This window comes from Primulina tabacum, chromosome 1 (assembly GCF_025594145.1).
Source record: "Primulina tabacum isolate GXHZ01 chromosome 1, ASM2559414v2, whole genome shotgun sequence".
Classification (NCBI taxonomy): Eukaryota; Viridiplantae; Streptophyta; class Magnoliopsida; order Lamiales; family Gesneriaceae; genus Primulina; species Primulina tabacum.
Window position 1 is genome coordinate 47,395,962 of NC_134550.1, and position 17,996 is coordinate 47,413,957.

At 36.5% G+C, this 17,996-nt stretch overlaps 1 non-coding gene across 1 annotated transcript; it reads right to left on the bottom strand.

Moving 5' to 3' along the window:
- Positions 1–5,517: 5,517 nt before the first annotated feature.
- TRNAV-AAC (transfer RNA valine (anticodon AAC)) lies at positions 5,518–5,591 on the bottom strand. Its single transcript has one exon. It is a non-coding gene; the product is annotated as a tRNA-Val (tRNA).
- Between the last annotated feature and the right edge of the window lie 12,405 nt (positions 5,592–17,996).

Genomic DNA, 17,996 nt, shown 5'->3' on the forward strand with positions numbered 1-17,996 from the left:
ATGAGCACTAATATTGCCCAAACATATGTCTTCATCAGAATCACTTATGATAAAAACAAATATCTGAGATCATCCCAGAAGGGGGAAGGTTTGACGCCCTTACCCATAAATGAATTGTAGAGAAAGAGACGAAATCACTCATAAAAATTCCTTCGAATCTTTTGAGAAGTAGTAAAGATCGATTAAAGTTCCAAGGTTCCATTGCTAGAATTCAATCAATTTCACGTGCATCCGGAAATGCAAAGCGGAAGTGGTTGTTTGCAAGAGCCTTGATAAAGTCAATAAAGACCAATTTATGAACAAATTTGGTTGCAAGTAATTTTCCCACTAAGCCCACTAGAAGCAAACATCTTCCTTTTTCCACAATCTATTTGCCTGACAATTATATGAATATATTTTTTCAGCGTGAACTGAAAACATTTCCATTGCTCAAGAAGCTCAGTTATTTTATCCTCCCCAATCAACCTAGAAATGATGATCAGAGACGTACTCATTGACAATAGGAGTGATAATGATTGGGAAAAGGAATAAACGAATGTTGCATTATAGAACTGTAGGAGAAGCCTACACGAAAACTAAATTTAGTACTTGGTATATTTATTCACTTCAATTTGCAAAGCGTGGCATGCGAAGTTATCAGGTCCCTTGTTAGTATCCATGGAGAGTAATTCTTATATACTAGTGATCCCGGGGGAAAAAAAGGGTCAATATCTCTTAACTATCAATAAATCAAATGGGTATGGATTGAATGAACCAAATGTCCAACTTGAAGCTTTGGATGACCTGGTTGCCTGAAATCAAATAATTAACATTAGAAAGGGACCGGTTTATCCCCTCTAACACTCAAGTCAAATATTGGAAAATATATGAATTGAATGGATACAAGATACGTTAGTTTGAAAACTATAAAAACCAAACCTGATATTTATAGGGGGTGTGTAATATTAATCCTAGAGAAACCTTGGGATCAATGTCTTATATCGGGAACCAAAACCCCTTAATTCGAGTAAGTCAAATGTCCTATGAGATATTCCTGGACAGACAGCTCTATGCAACTATTACCGTATTCTCCCTGTGTATCCGGTATGGAGCCATCGTCGATTAGGAGTTCGGCCCAATGGCAGATCTCCTAACCCTAAGATAAGTCCTTTTAAAGAATAGCTGATTTTGTGTATGAGAGATCAACAACATAAGGGTCACCTTCACATGATTACAAACAATCTGCATAGTCCGAATCCACAAAGAATCTTATTCCCCTTAGGATAGTATAAAGTACATTGACTCACATTCCTATATTGACATGCCACCATTTTTACTAAGATCTTCAGTTGACTTGAGGTCTACACCCGAGCTCCTTGACTGAGACGACCTTCAGCCTTCTGTGGGCGATATCCGAGCTTTGATACTTTATCCTGGACATAGCACATTCTTTCCCGATCTTTGGACCACTCAAGGCGATCTCCGAGCCGATCGTTTTGTACCCCTCTTGGGGGCCAAGTTCTTACACCTTGGCTTCTTGGACTCATTGGGGTCGAACCCTTTGGGACCGGGCTTATTGAGCCTGACCGACCTCATGCAGGGATCAATTTGATTATGTGAAAATATCACTCTTTTTAGACTACAATTATGACGTACCGTACTTTAAAACTACGTAAAATTTGTGAAAAATAAAAAGTTTTCTTACATAAGTAATAATATTTCAAAATGAAATATAAATAAAATGATTGACTAAATAATCGAAATATAAATGAGTACAAACTATTTCCGTGTCATCAAATTCACCGTCAAACGAGCTTGCAAAAAGTATTTGTTTAAACAACATGAAGTAATTTAATTAAAATCAGAGTAAATTAATTATGCATGCATAAAATTCTTGAAAACTTAAGTGGTCCTCGGGTTAGGCCTCCGCACAGTCCGAGCCAACTCACTGGTCCCCACCTCTCGTCTCCTCGTACTCAATCTCACCTACATCGATCAAGTCTAATAAGTCTAAAGACTCAATATGTATAAGCTGAGAATAGAAAGTAATATATAATAAAAACCAAATGCATTTTAAAGTAGCACATACATACTTAAACTCTAAACATACTTACATAAACATAAACGTGACATCATTTCATACTTTTTCATAAACGTGCTTGCATCATACATACGTAAACATGCATACTCATCATCATTTTGCGTAGAGATATGTTTCAAAGCAAGTGACCCATAACATATTGCGCATGATCAGACTAAACCACAGTACTGGGCTGGCAGGGATCAACACAACCTTTCGATCGAACATCCACTCCCACATACGTAAGATCCCCGGTCATGCTTTACTGGGTAGATTGGTCCCTGGTCATGCTTTATCGCTTCTCAATCCTGATCATAACCCGGTCATGCTTTACCGGGGTGGAGAGGTCCCTGGACACGTTCTCCGGCTTCCAAACCCGTTCATAATTGGTTACAAGACAATTCGCATACCTCAAAAACATAAACATTTTTTTTTGTACGTTGAACATATTTACATAGTGTGGAGGGATTCATTGGATCTCGATCGGGCTACTGCTGCATATAGTAACACATTATTCGTGCACCTTAAGTTTAGTAACTTAACCATAACAATCGTACTTACTATCGAAGTAATTAAATAACTTATGACTTTCTAGACCACTCGGGACTTGACCATGTTTAATCATCAAACTAAACCATGACATCGAACCCCGAAACAATCCTGATATGGAGTATAAACATTTCCCAAGCAATGGAAGACACGAACCCAGCTTAAACCATAATTCAAATATTCCTATTCAAACTTCGTATCAGCTAACCTAACCATCCCCAAAGCTTGGACATAACGACGTATTGATACCCAAACGAAGCAATAGCACTTAAACCTAAAGCTACTAAAAATCTCGGACCAGTGCCTAGGCGCCTGCAATGTAGCGCTGCAGCGCTTGGTTAAGCGTCGCGGCGCTACCAAGTGAGAAACATAGGCTCTGCGGTGCTCCAACTACAGTGCTGCGGTGCTACTTGTGCGAGAAAAAGGCGATGCGACGCTCCTTAAACAGCACTGCGACGCTAACCCTGCGGGAACCAACTCAAAATTCTGCATCAATTCGTTTCCCTACGACCTCTATTGCATTCAAACCCTTACCGACCTGAAACGAAACACTGAAAAGCATCTAACCACAGCCCCTGACATACCTAAACGCAGCAATGACCACTCGACGATTCCCAATGAAGCCTGCAACCAATAAACCTCAAGAAAACATGAAGAACACATTTTGAAAACGTCACAGTTTGAGCAGTCACAGGAGAATGATCGTAACTCAATCGTTTCTTGTCTGAAAATCTTTTTTGAAGGAAATTCGCCAATAAGCAGCACGTTTAATCCGATAAGTCTTTCTTTGACTTACGAATTTACTGTCAAATTGAAGGTATCAAAAAATACTATGTTTTATATGTTGAAAGTTTTTCCAGAAAACCGATAGAAAATTCGGAGGATTCGAAATGACATCAGATTCGGTTTTGAGATCTAGAATTTTGTTCCAAAATCGTTCCAAGCATCAACGCTCAAATTTTTGCATAACATACACGGATTTTTACATACAATATGCATCAAAATATTTATTATGACAAGATCAATACGAAAAAAAATGAAAGATTATACATGGCTTTGCGTTAGAACGCACGAAGATAATGAATACCAGCACGGTGGATTATGGGAGATGACCGGGAGACGCTTGCTACACGATTCTTGCTCGAAAAAAGGGTGTAAATCTTTATAAATTTGCAAGGAAAAGGGGTGGCTGCTGCTGTAACTCTAAGAACCCTAGATCCTTAAGAAAAAGAATACAAAGAGAGTGTGTGTGTGTCGATGGGTGTGTGAGTGTATAACATCTGAGTGTGTAACGTGTGAGTGTGTGTGAGTGAGGTAATTAGGGAATTAATAAAATGCTTAGTTAAATAATTAGTGATAAAATATTACTAATCTAATTACTTAATCTCACTCAAAGATTTAATAAAAATAGTTAAGTACCAAATTTTTAAGACTAAAAACTCCAAATGATCAAATTAGTATTTGAAAAGTTTAAAATCTTAAAATCACCTAATAAATAAAAATTTAGGTTTTAAAGTGCTTAAATTTCCATAAATCACTTAAAATATCAATTTTCTTGACATGGAATAAAATACCAAATAAATCAAAAATCGCCTAAATCGTCACCGGTCCCTTTTCCCGATCCTGTATCGAATATTCGCATGAAATATGAAACACAAGAAAACGTTTAAACGTGCATGAAATAAACATGTAATAATATAAAATAATGCAAATCATAAATCATGCATCGTTAAAAATCTTTTTAAAAATTAAATAAATAATTTAACAATTTAATAAATGCAGGGATTTACGTGTACAGATTTTGAACTCTACAAACAACGCCTCGAAAATTCACAATTGTTTGGCTACCCAATTTAAGAACTTGCAAATGCAAAACGACACTAGTTTAGACTAAGTCATCACGAGTCCCTTTAGTCCAATTATTTTCAAGATCCAAATCAAAGTTCGTAGGCAAATTCAACTGAAATTCCCCATCACCCTATTTGATCAAAATCATTGTACAAAAGATCGAAAATATATACAGAATATGACCAATACTTTTTATATCTGATGGAACCTCTCCCTGCACTTTTTATGGACCTTATTTGAACCAATTAGGACATCTAGAGAATTAAGCAATTTTTTTCTTTTTTTGCATTATTGATGAACATTTGCTTTCCCCATCGAAGAAACCATACTAGACTTTTCCATGCGTAAAATGGTCCAACATTTTATCAGGGCCTTGATAGTTAACATCTGGATGGGGTTTCCAATTGGTGATCATGCTTTCAAGTCATATTCATTTTAATAAATAATGCATGTCCCCCAAACACATTGTTTAATGCGAACAAAGGATGATTATACATAATTGTTTCATCCAATATTTTACTCAAACTATCTATTAAAGATTAGAGTTATAAATAATCATATTATATCAACTGATTTATCATTCACATTCATATATACATCTTTCATCATCTTATCTCATCAAATGATCTCTTATATTTTAATTAATAACATTTTAGGGAATATCATCTTTCTCTTTGTTATGAGTAAATATAAGAAATGAATGAGTAGGTGTGAAACGATACATATATTATATGAAATCCTTTTTAAAATATGAAGATATGAAGATCATCAAGTGGAGTTTGAGGGGAAAAAAAAAGCCAAAATTTTGGTTTTTTGTATTAAAATTAGTTGACTCTAAAGTAATTAATTAATTTTAAAATATATTTTACAATAATAAATGCAAAAAACGTGTGTGAATTTATAGTATGGAGTTGAATTTTTTTTAAAAAGAACAAAAATATATGTAATTCAATTATTGTCAAATATTTAAGTCTGGTTTTTTTAAAAAAAAAAAAATCAATATATCAAAATAATTCAGAAAACGTTAGGGAAAAAATGTTAATTGTTGTAAGAAATGATTTTGGCTTCGCCCGGACTCGAACCGGAGACCTTCAGTGTGTTAGACTGACGTGATAACCAACTACACCACGAAACCGTTTGGTTAATATCCAAACATTTAATTTTATAAATAAAATATTGGATGGTGTCGCATTAAAGAAGTTAAAAGAACAAGAGTTCATCGTATTGTTTATCAAATTTTTCATCGCCCAGCTCAAACTAAAAGCGATGTAATCAAATTTATAGTTGAACCTGTAGATAATATAAAGCCTAAATTTCCATCCAAATTATAATATTGTATGTAATTTAGCGTGTAATCCGCATTTTATACCAATCCATACTCCCAATTTGTGTTACCCATCGTATCATCATCGTAGTGGTGTTAGATAGCATTGAAAATTTATAGTGATTGATCGCCAACATTATATACGTTTGGTGTTGATGATCTGACTTGACGTCATGCAATAAAATGGTGAATTATCATATCTATTTTTTAATATATGCTTGTTGGGATATATTGATTTTTTTCATATTTTTCAATTTGGTTGTCTTGGCTGCCTTGATTTTACAAATCACATTACATTAGAGAAAATAAGCATATAAAACATGACTAAGTCTCTTAAACAATAATGGCAAATGGTGTTTGATAAATTCGTTTTATATATTGATTATTTCGCGAGCCCAGTTCAAATCTTGGGCGGAATAGCTTTCAAAAGTGGTTTTCCCTCCGCAGGCCCATTTTATTTTAAAAAGTACCTGAGTTCATTTATATTTTAAAAATATAATAAATTTCATCGGTCTAGGCAAACAATATTTAATGAAAATAGTAATAATAGTTTTTTAGAGAAATTTCAAAAAAAAAATTTGAATTAAATTTGATGATTAAGGTGGAAGAAAAATGATTAATATCAAAAAAAAAAAAAAAACGTGTAGGAAATGGAAACGGCCATAAATGTCCATTTGTTTACAAACGATACATGTATCGCCTCAACTTTAAAAAATTGAGACACACATGTGCCTCTTCTTTTGACTCTCGAGCTCCCGATCAACTCATTGATGATATAATAAATGCTTATAAATAGTGGTGATTGAGGTACCTAAGCACACACATCATAAGAACAAAAATACACCATCTACAAAGAGTTGGAGTGTTTAGAAGGCTTCAATCGGAGGAAAACAAAATACTTACAAATTATTTGACGGTTGGAGCTAAGACTCGATCTGTTTCCGCATATTATTTATCATGTTTATAGATGTGTAGAAACATAAGTTTGTTAAAAAATACTTAACATATGGTGATATTGATCAAGCAAAAAAATATGGTGGCTTAGAAAATGGTAGTTACACTTATATTTTGATGATAGAAGTGCCATGAAACGATGAGTTTCGTTTATATTTTTGGAAAGCATCAAAACATATATAAGATGTGAGGTAATATAAGTTAAAATATTTTAAAAAACAAATTATCCCATTAATCTAATATGCCCATTAATCTAATATGCCATGGCATGTAATTTTTATTATATTTACTATAAATAATACTTAGCATATCATATTAACTATTTTGGTGTGTAAATACATATCAAAGTTTATTTGCATTTTTATCTTATATGATATTCGTTATTTAAACAAGAGTCGTTACATTTTTCCAAATTTGAAAAAATATACTTTTGTTTTTTGTATGAATACTCGAGTGATGTGCTTATTCAAATGGCAGATCATATATATATATACATATATATATATATACATATATATAGAAGGTAATATAGAAGGATCCAGGCGTAAAATAGGATAATAAACCAAAGGAACCATGCATTGCGGCAGAAAGTCCTAACTCTTCTTCGATATTAACTTTCCCTTCGATTTTCCAATGAAAGCCTTGAACCAGTGTGCCTAGCGTAATACGCAGTACGTACCGCTGTAGCTAGTGCAGCTCCGGGACAAACCCCCTTCTTCCACCTCCAAAGGGGACGTAGGTGAAATTCTGATCTTTTAAATCGTCTGGTTTATCCTCATGATCAACGGGATTTAATGGGTTTCCCAAGAACCTCTCGGGTATGAATTATGCTGCGTTTTCCCGAACTTCAGGGTCTCGATTTATGGCATAAATACTCACCACAACCCTCGAGTTCTTGGATATGTTGTAACCGCTAATCTTGCAGTCTTCCCTGCATTTTCTGAATATAAAGGGCCCCGAAGGATGTGCCGGCAGGAGCATTAATACATTTGTCAAGTTGGACGGCTGATTGGAAATTCATTTGTCAAAGTTGGTCAGCTGAATTTGTAAACAAACGAAAGTTCGAGGAAATTTATCAGACGCGTTTTCACACGAACAAAGGGACTCTATAAATAGAGCTCCCCCTTCATTCTGAAATCATCCCTTTTTCGAGTTTTCTCTCTTCCTATTAGTTCTATAATATTTGTGAGGTGTTTGTTCTCCTGTATTAAGAGAGTGTGTGTTCTCTTTGGAAATACAGTGAGTGAGTTGTACACCATAAAATATTATAGCGGAAATCTTTTGATCTTGTCCGTGGTTTTTACCCTAATAATTTTTAGTGGTTTTCCACGTAAATCTCGGTGTCCAATTTATTTTTTATTTTCGGGATTTATTATCTCAAATTCCGCACGTGGGACCAACAAGTGGTATCAGATTTAACGCGTATCCACACGGACAAGGGGCTCTATAAATAAAGCTCCCTCCTTCATTCTGAAATAATCCCTTCTTCGAGTTTTCTCTCATCCTATTAGTTCTATAATATTTGTGAGGTGTTTGTTCTCCTGTATTAAGAGAGTGTGTGTTCTCTTTGGAAACACAGTGAGTGAGTTGTACACAATAAAATATTATAGTGGAAATCTTTTGATCTTGCCCGTGGTTTTTACCATAATAATTTTTAGGGGTTTTTCACGTAAATCTCGGTGTCTAATTTATTCTTTATTTTCGGGATTTATTATCTCAAATTCCGCACGTGGGACCAACAAGTAGTATCAGAGCCTTGGTTTAAAATTTCTTAAAATTCTGAGTATGCTCTGTGGTTGTAGCCTAGACTTATCTTCCATATCAGAAAAGATTTTTTGAGATTTTTTATTTAAGACGGGATTATTTTGTCCGGTCTACTAAAATTGTTGTAGACATAATAGCGGGAAGGTACGAGATAGCAAAGTTCAATGGAAGCAATTTTATGCTGTGAAAAATAAAGATACAAGCAGTTTTAAGAAAGGAGAATTGCTTGGCAGCTATTGGAGATAGACCGGTGGAGATTACGGAATGATGGAAAGTGGAATGAGATGAATGATAACGCTGTTGCCAATTTACACTTAACTATAGCAGATGAAGTTTTGTCAAGTATCTTGAGATAAAAACAGCAAAAGTTATCTGGGATACTCTGACAAAGATGTACGAGGTCAAGTCACTATACAACATGATTTTCCTAAAGAGAAGGCTTTATACACTTCAGGATGGCGGAATCATCATCGATGACCAACCATATCAACACACTAAATACTCTATTTGCCCAACTCACTTCCATGGGGCATAAAATAGGGGAAAATGAACGTGCGGAGCTTCTACTTCAAAGTCTACCAGATTCATATGATAAACTTATCATCAACATAACCAACAATATTCTGATGGGCTTTCTATGATTCGACGATGTCTTAACTGCGGTTCTCGGGGAAGAAAGCCGGCGCAAGAATAAGGAAGACAGGTTGGTTACTTCGAAGCAGGCAGAGGCTTTGCCGATGATAAGAGGAAGATTTATGGACCGTGACTCCAGTGGGAGCCAAAGGCGAGGTAGATCAAAGTCAAGAAGTAAGAAGAAAAATATTTACTGCTTTAAATTCTCAAGGATATGTGGCCAGTACTTCAGGCAGTGGTGAAATATTATTCAGCGAAGCAGCAACTGTTGCAGAAGGTAGGCACAAATTTTGTGACACATGGATTATGGATTCAGGAGCGACGTGGCATATGACGTCTCGGAGAGAATGGTTTGATCATTATGAACCAGTCTCAGGAAGATCTGTATTCATGAGAAATGATCATGCCTTAAAAATCTCTGGGGTCGGTACTATCAAAATAAAGATGTTTGATGGCACTATTCGCACCATACAGGAGGTACGACATGTGAAAGGACTGACGAAGAATCTTTTGTCTTTGGGGCAATTGGATGACATCGGGTGCAAAACTCGTATCGAGAATGAGATCATGAAAATTGTGAAAGGTGCGCTTGTGGTTATGAAGGCGGAAAAGGTTGCTGCAAATCTGTATGTACTTTTGGGAGAAACACACAAAGAGGCAGAATTAGATGTTGCATCAAATGGTTCAGGAGAAGAATTAACAGTGTTATGGCATAGAAAGCTCGGGCATATGTCATAACGGGGTTTGAAAATTCTCTCAGAACGGAAGCTGCTGCCAGGACTTACAAAAGTGTCGCTAGCCTTTTGTGAGCGCTGTGTTACCAGTAAACAACATAGATTAAAGTTTGGCACTTCTACTGCCAGTAGCAAAAGCATATTGGAGCTGATTCATTCGGATGTTTGGCAAGCACCGGTTGTATCCCTAGGAGGAGCGAGATACTTTGTCTCGTTCATTGACGATTTCTCTAGGAGATGTTGGGTGTATCCAATCAAGAAGAAATCAGATGCTTTCCAGATCTTCAAAGATTTTAAAGCGCGGGTTGAACTTGATTCTGAAAAGAAAATCAAGTGTCTGAGGACTGACAATGGAGGAGAATATACCAGTGACGAGTTTGATGCATTTTGTCAACATGAGGGCATCAAAAAACAGTTCACGACGGCTTACACACCTCAACAGAATGGAGTGGCAGAGCGGATGAACAGAACCTTGTTGGAAAGAACAAGAGCTATGTTGAGGACTGCAGGTCTAGACAAGTCATTTTGAGCAAAAGCAGTCAAAACCGCTTGTTATGTTATCAATCGTTCTCCTTCAGTGACAATTGATCTGAAGACTCCGATAGAGATGTGGACCGAGAAGCCGACAAATTATTCTCATTTGCATATATTTGGAAGTCCGGTGTACGTTCTGTACAATGAGCAAAAAAGATCAAAGTTGGATTCGAAATCCAGAAAATGTATCTTCTTGGGTTATGCTGACGGAGTAAAGGGGTTTCGCTTTTGGGATCCTACTGTTCACAAGCTTGTTATCAGCAGGGATGTTATCTTCGAGGAAGATAAAGTAAAGGGAGACAAAGGCACAACGAATTCAGAAACTACTATATTTCAGGTGGAGGATAAGACAGACGAAGGTCAAGTTTCTTGTGAAGCAGTACCAGAGCACGAAGAACAAGAACATGTTGAGTCTGAAGTTTCCAATGTAAGGCAGTCAACTCGAGATAGAAGACCACCAGTTTGGCTTTCAGATTATGTCACTGAAAGCAACATTGCATATTGTCTATTATCAGAGGATGGTGAGCCATCGAGTTTCCACGAGGCTACTCAAAGCTCGGATGTATCCCTATAAATGATAGCAATGCAAGAAGAGTTGGAGGCATTAGACAGGAATAAAACTTGGGATCTTGTTACACTACCACGAGGGAGGAAAGCCATTGGAAACAGATGGGTCTATAACATCAAGCGTGATGACAATAACCAAGTGGAGCGGTATCGTGCTAGGTTGGTGGTAAAAGGATATGCTCAGAAAGAAGGCATTGACTTCAATGAGATATTTTATCCTGTGGTTCGGCTTACAACAGTCAGAGTGGTGCTGGCATTGTGTGCGATGTTTGACCTACATCTAGAACAACTAGATGTAAAAACGGCATTTCTTCATGGAGATCTTGAAGAAGAAATCTATATGCTCCAGCCAGAAGGTTTTGCGGAAAAAGACAAAGAGAACTTGGTTTGCAGGTTAAACAAATCTCTGTACGGTCCCAAATAGGCGCCGAGATGTTGGTACAAGAGATTTGATTCCTATATCATGAGCCTTGGATACAACAGATTGAGTGCAGACCCTTGTACGTATTTCAAGAGGTCTGGTGATGATTATATCATTTTGCTGTTGTATGTGGACGACATGTTGGTAGCAGGCCCCAACAAAGATCATGTACAAGGATTGAAGGCACAGTTGGCTAGGGAATTTGATATAAAGGACTTCGGACTAGCAAACAAGATTCTAGGGATGCAAGTTCACCGAGATAGAAGTAACAGAAAGATTTGGCTTTCCCAGAAAAATTATTTGAAGAAAGTCTTGCAACGCTTCAACATGCAAGATAGCAAGCCAATATCGACCCCACTTCCTGTTAAATTCAAGTTATCCTCCGAGATGTGTCCTAGCAGTGAAAGCAGAGAGGATAGAGATGTCTCGAGTACTATATGCATCAGCAGTGGGATGTTTGATGTTGTCCATGATCTGCACAAGACCAGACATTGCTCAAGCAGTGGGAGCAGTTAGTCGGTATATGGCGAATCCTGGATGAGAGCATTGGAGCACTGTTAAGAGGATCCTTAGATACATTAAGGGTACCTCGAATGCTGCATTATGTTATGGAGGATCAGATTTTACACTCAGGGGCTATGTCAATTGAGATTATGCTGGTGATCCTGATAAGAAGAAATCTACTACTGGTTATGTGTTTACACTTGTAGGGGGAGCAGTAAGCTGGGTTTCAAAACTGCAAACAGTTGTAGCGTTATCTACAACAGAGGCAGAATACATGGCAGCTACTCAAGCGTGCAAGGAGGCAATATGGATTAAAAGATTATTGGAGGAGATCGGGCACAAACAAGATAATTTTCCTTTGTTTTGTGACAGTCATAGTGCTTTGCGATCGCAAGGAATCCAGCCTTTCATTCCAGGACGAAACACATTGGAGTCAAATTTTACTTTGTATGGGAAGTAGTAGAAGAAGGAATCGTGGATATGCAGAAGATCCATACGAAGGACAACATGGCTGATTTTCTGAACAAGCTAGTGAACATTGAAAAGTTTGAGTGGTGTAGATCCTCAAGTGGTCTAGCAGAAACGTAAGCAGCAGGGAATGGCAAGATTGAAAAGATGTGTGGGGATGTGTTTGATTCTCAATCAAATCTCCAAGTGGGAGAAATGTCGGCAGGAGCATTAATGTATTTGTCAAGTTGGGCGGCTGATGGGAAATTCATTTGTCAAAGTTGGTCAGCTGAATTTGTAAACAAACGAAAGTTCGAGGAAATTTATCAGACGCATTTTTAACGCGTATTCACACGGACAAGGGGCTCTATAAATAGAGCTCCCCCCTTCATTCTGAAATCATTCTTTCTTCGAGTTTTCTCTCATCCTATTAGTTCTATAATATTTGTGAGGTGTTTGTTCTCCTGTATTAAGAGAGTGTGTGTTCTCTTTGGAAACACAGTGAGCGAGTTGTACACCATAAAATATTATAGTGGAAATCTTTTGATCTTGCCCGTGGTTTTTATCCTAATAATTTTTAGGGGTTTTCAACGTAAATCTCGGTGTCCAATTTATTCTTTATTTTCGGAATTTATTATCTCAAATTCCACACGTGGGACCAACATGATGGAGCCTTAGAATTTCTTTAACAAATGCATTTAAGTATCGAAGATTGGAGATGTCGGGCTCTTGGACTAGTCTGGTCGAACCCACGATGGAATCGATCTCATTTTGCAGCTTTTTCATTGCATTAGGATGGTTGATCAGCTCTGCTAACGCCCATTCTAATTTGTATCTGTATCTCCGATGAAAAGATCTTGTAAAGTGTTAGGGACATTGAATTCTCTTACCCAAGGCGCAACAGAAGTTTAAATTTTATTTGCTTGGGCGTCGTGTGTTTAAAACCATACATATGGTATTTAGAGTTATACTTTCGTGTATTAAATGCTGGACTCCAAATTATTCTGGTTTTTAAGCGGTGATAGCTCATCTTGTATATTCCTACGAACGGCTCTTCAACCTTGATCGTATAATTAGGTCCAAATTAGGAGTTTCTCTCCCACAAGTATTCTACATATATCATTATATAAAAACTCTCATATAATTAATATACATAATTTATTTATTAACTTTTAATAATACATGATATATCAATATCATATACACATATTTTATATCACCATAAAAATTTATACATGTATATGTACAATAATTAAATTAAATAATCATTATTTAATTTATAAACATAACTCTTTAGTTAATTTAATTATAGACTCATCTAAAATATTTATGGGAATTTGTGCATGTTAGTAATCACCACTATTAGCACAATCATTTAATTAGTAAATTCTTAATTCACTAAATAAATGATTTCGAACTCATTATAACTCCGATCGACGATTCGAGATCGACGATGTATCATGGACATAAGTCTCGTTCAAATAATGAAAATCGAAAATTTCGAATATCAAATTTTTGCTTGCCATATTGGGCAACTGCCAGTTTTAGTGAATTCCTTCACAAAACAGGCAGTTACATCCTGCTTCCCTAATTATCAATAATGCTAACTTTCATTTCTTCCATCCTATAGAATCAGATTATAAGCCCCTTTATAAGCTTCATGTTTGATTTCCGTCAAACTATAGCCGTCAAATTCCAACTCCTTAAAATTTGATCATATCAACGAGAACACAGAGTCTGATACTTGTGTTACCCTCTGTTGCGCCCTTACCCGAGCCACTACTAAACAGACTAATAAACATGCAACATTAAACTTAATAACAATAATTAAACAGCGGAAACCAAATACTTAATCATCTTACAAGCCAAATGAAAACGAAACAATAACAGCAGTCTTATACATTAATACAACCATAACGAAACATTATTCTGAATGAGAAAACGATAAACCACATAAAACCTCCACTGGATCACCACCGAAAACCCAACTGCTATAGCCACTGCCCTGGTCGTCCGAACTGTCCAACCTAAGACATGCCCCGTGGAATGAGGTGCCCAAGATATAAACAAGGACGTGAGCGACAATCGTCCAATACGAGAATTTACGAGTATACAAACTGTTGGAAACTAAATTCCGGCGTTTGACAAAATATGAACCAACTGATACGCGCGATTATATTCAGCAACTGGACTTAACAACTGAAATCAGCTGATCTAATAAAGAAAACTGATCAGTTGGAAACCGATCAGTTGATACATTCAGCCGTATGTTTTTAAACTGATCAACCAACTGATACACGCGATTATATTCAGCAACTGGACTTAACAACTGAAATCAGCTGACCTAATAAAGAAAACTGATCCGTTAAAACCGATCAGTTGATACATTCAGCCGTATGCTTTTAAGCTAAGCATCCTTCAACTGAAAATGTCTCGGAAAAGAACATTTAACCGACAAAGAGACATAGAAGACTGCAACTGAATATGAAACACAGCACTTCAATCAATATAGCTTAGAACAACGCATTTCGGATAAAGCAATTAAGACGCCGCATTACAATAAATGAAGCAAACAATAATGAAGTGGCAATCAACGGATACAAAGATTCAAATATATCTCAAGTTACCGTTGGAAGAGAAGCTTATAAATATGACAGAAGAACAGCTGAAGAAACAAGAAGATCATTCCATTCAAAGCTTGATGTTATTCTGCCAAAATCTCAGCTCACTCTTATTTGATTTATTCGTAGCAGTCAAGGCTACAATTTGAGCTCACTAGCACTTCGTAATAATCGTTAAATTCGATAGTGCTAAGATCAGTTACGCACTGAGAACATTTTGTGATACTAAGAGTTTCAGCTTTTGGCAGTGATAAGTCCAAACTGAAGTGGGTCAGTACAAATCTTGTATTCGATCAAAGTCTTTTAGTGAAATCATATCCTTGAGATAGAAGGAGTGACATAGGAGTAATTGAAATCTCCGAACATCCAGAAACAATCCTTGCGTATTTTATTTTCGTATTCTATCTTTCAGTCAGTTACTTTCCGCAACTACTTTAGCTTAACTGATTGTCATTGACCAACAAGATTCCAAGAATCAGTTTTTCACCAAACTAAACTCAAAATTCGAAAAGATCAGTTTTAATTGTGAGTGTTTATTCAACCCCCCCTTCTACACACTCTTGATACGTTAATCGATCATATCACAAACTAATATGATGAATACGAAATGCAATATGCTCAGATATTAAGGATAAAGTCAAGAATCTCATGTTCAGTCTAGAGGCGCCTAAATGTGTAATCTCTGATCTGCCCTAGGCATGTTTTGGCTCCCACACTCATCATCAAGACGTGGACCTACAATGTCCAGGTAATCAGAGTCCTGCAGGTCCCGTCAGACACTGTAGCTCTCGATACCCCATCATCCACAATACAGAATAGGGCTGAGCGGCCCCAAAAAACGATGTATATCTCAAAAAATATCAGGCTCAACATGATATGTCATGCATAATATGCCAAAGCAGTAAAACATGTATCATGCAACAGATAAATATGCAGCATATAAGTGTGTATATTATGCTTGGATATCTCAATCAGTAATCACGTACCTCACTAAAACAATCTGACAGAGAGCTCTGAACCTAGACAATACCAACATAATGAAATCACTATCAAACCAGATCAAACATGCTATAAGGTTCTCTCTAATGATCCTTAAATCACTATTGAAGGCTTTAGGATTATACATGCGTCCTTCGTCAGCCTGCTGATGATGTCTCGATCTCAGTTCACCGACCCCTCCTCGAGTCGACACTAGCTACGAAACTTCCCGACGCCAAAGTGCCCTAGAAACTGGCTAGAAAACCTAAGGTATATGGCTAGAACTCTTTTTGAAGAATGCGGTGTAGGAACAAAGAAATCAGCTTCTATTTATATGATGCATCCGGACTAGTTCAGAAAATCCGAATCAATCTTATCTTCCATGTGTCAGAATCACATTTGTTTAATTGGATTTCTCGGGATAATGTAATCTGAAGTAGGTTATCCATTTTAAAAAATTCGGTGGATCCCAACAGCTTGATCTCGAATTATCAATTCCTTAATAATACTTCATTAACAACTCTTTAATTATCTCTTAATTCGTACTTCATTTAAAATAAAGATTCGGGTCATTAAACCCTCAATGGTTCAGGGATACAGCAAGCCATGGGTTCATATCTCCATGTGATTCAGAATAAAATTTATTCTTATTCGGGTTTACCCTAGTTAACCCCATTCTTTTCATCAACTCCTTGATCAAGAATGTCAGAACTCATTTCTGAGTGCACCAATCGGATCATGGTAAAAACGTCTAGTAGCATCGCCTCATTATTACCTAGGTATCACTGATAGTGCCTGCAAGAACATTTAGTCATGATTAGCATACAATACGGTCCCTTCGACACATATATCCTGATCAATTCTGCAACTATTGATATATCGAGGGTTGCATATGAATTCGGCAACGATGCGATTTATCTTTGAGTATTAATAGTGGCATGGTATGTGCAACTAGGAAAACATCTTTCCTTAAAACACATTTCTTGCTCTGTCCAGAGACTCTTACACTATTAACTCATCAGATCGCATATGATATCTTCACCCGTAGGCGAATGGTGAATCCTCGACTACAATGCATTTGCTCCTACGTATTTCGAAATTACACCCAATCTCGCCACCTAATGACCCTCGATGGAGTCAGTAAATGGATCAAAGTTCATGTTAGTACGTATAGCCCCTACATTGCCTCAGGTCAAAGGACTAATTGTGTACAACCATAACTGCGGACTATTCCACTCGATAAGTGAGAACCACTTGGACAGGTCGAGGGAGGGTTGTTCAGTGTATCATCATATGATCACCTATCCGTGTGAATGGACATCTCCATGCCCTTGCCAATGAAACAAGGCGTTTACAACACAGATGCTAGTCTCGAGCTCGAACGACCTTTATCCTTATTTTAGGCGGCTAAATTCGACTAGGAACCTGTTTAGAATATACGGTACACTTTCTAATCAGTTTTACGATCTTACGTTGCGACGCAGACCTCATGGTACCTATTATATATTCAAGAACTTTATATATGCATCTTGCATGGGTATTCAGATAAAGTATAATGTCATAATCGAATAAAATAAAAAAATATTATTAAAATAAAGATTGTTTTACATTAGAGTTGATAAAAGTCCAAGCCACAAATTGGCTTGCAGGATACCTACTCTAACATAAAGATCGAATATCTTGATCATATTTTGATTATCAAGCCACAATTTAAATTTAAACTTACTTAATTATGATACGAGTTTTCTGTAAATAGTGGCAGTTTGGGTTCTCTAAGTATACACACCAAAAGTTACACAATACCACCAATTGTGAGATTTAGAGTGTTTAGAAGACTCTTAAACAATTTGAAGAAATTCAAAGTAGATGTTCAAAGTGTTCTTCATATTCAGCGGCTAGAAGTAACATTCGATCTATTTTTCCACATTCAATATCATGTTATTAAGTTTAAACTTGAATTAATTTCTTAAATTTGGAGAATTTTAACCTTCTCCATGATATGATTAAGCAAAACATTTGTAAATCTTATTTTGATATTTTTGTGCAATTTTTGAAATTC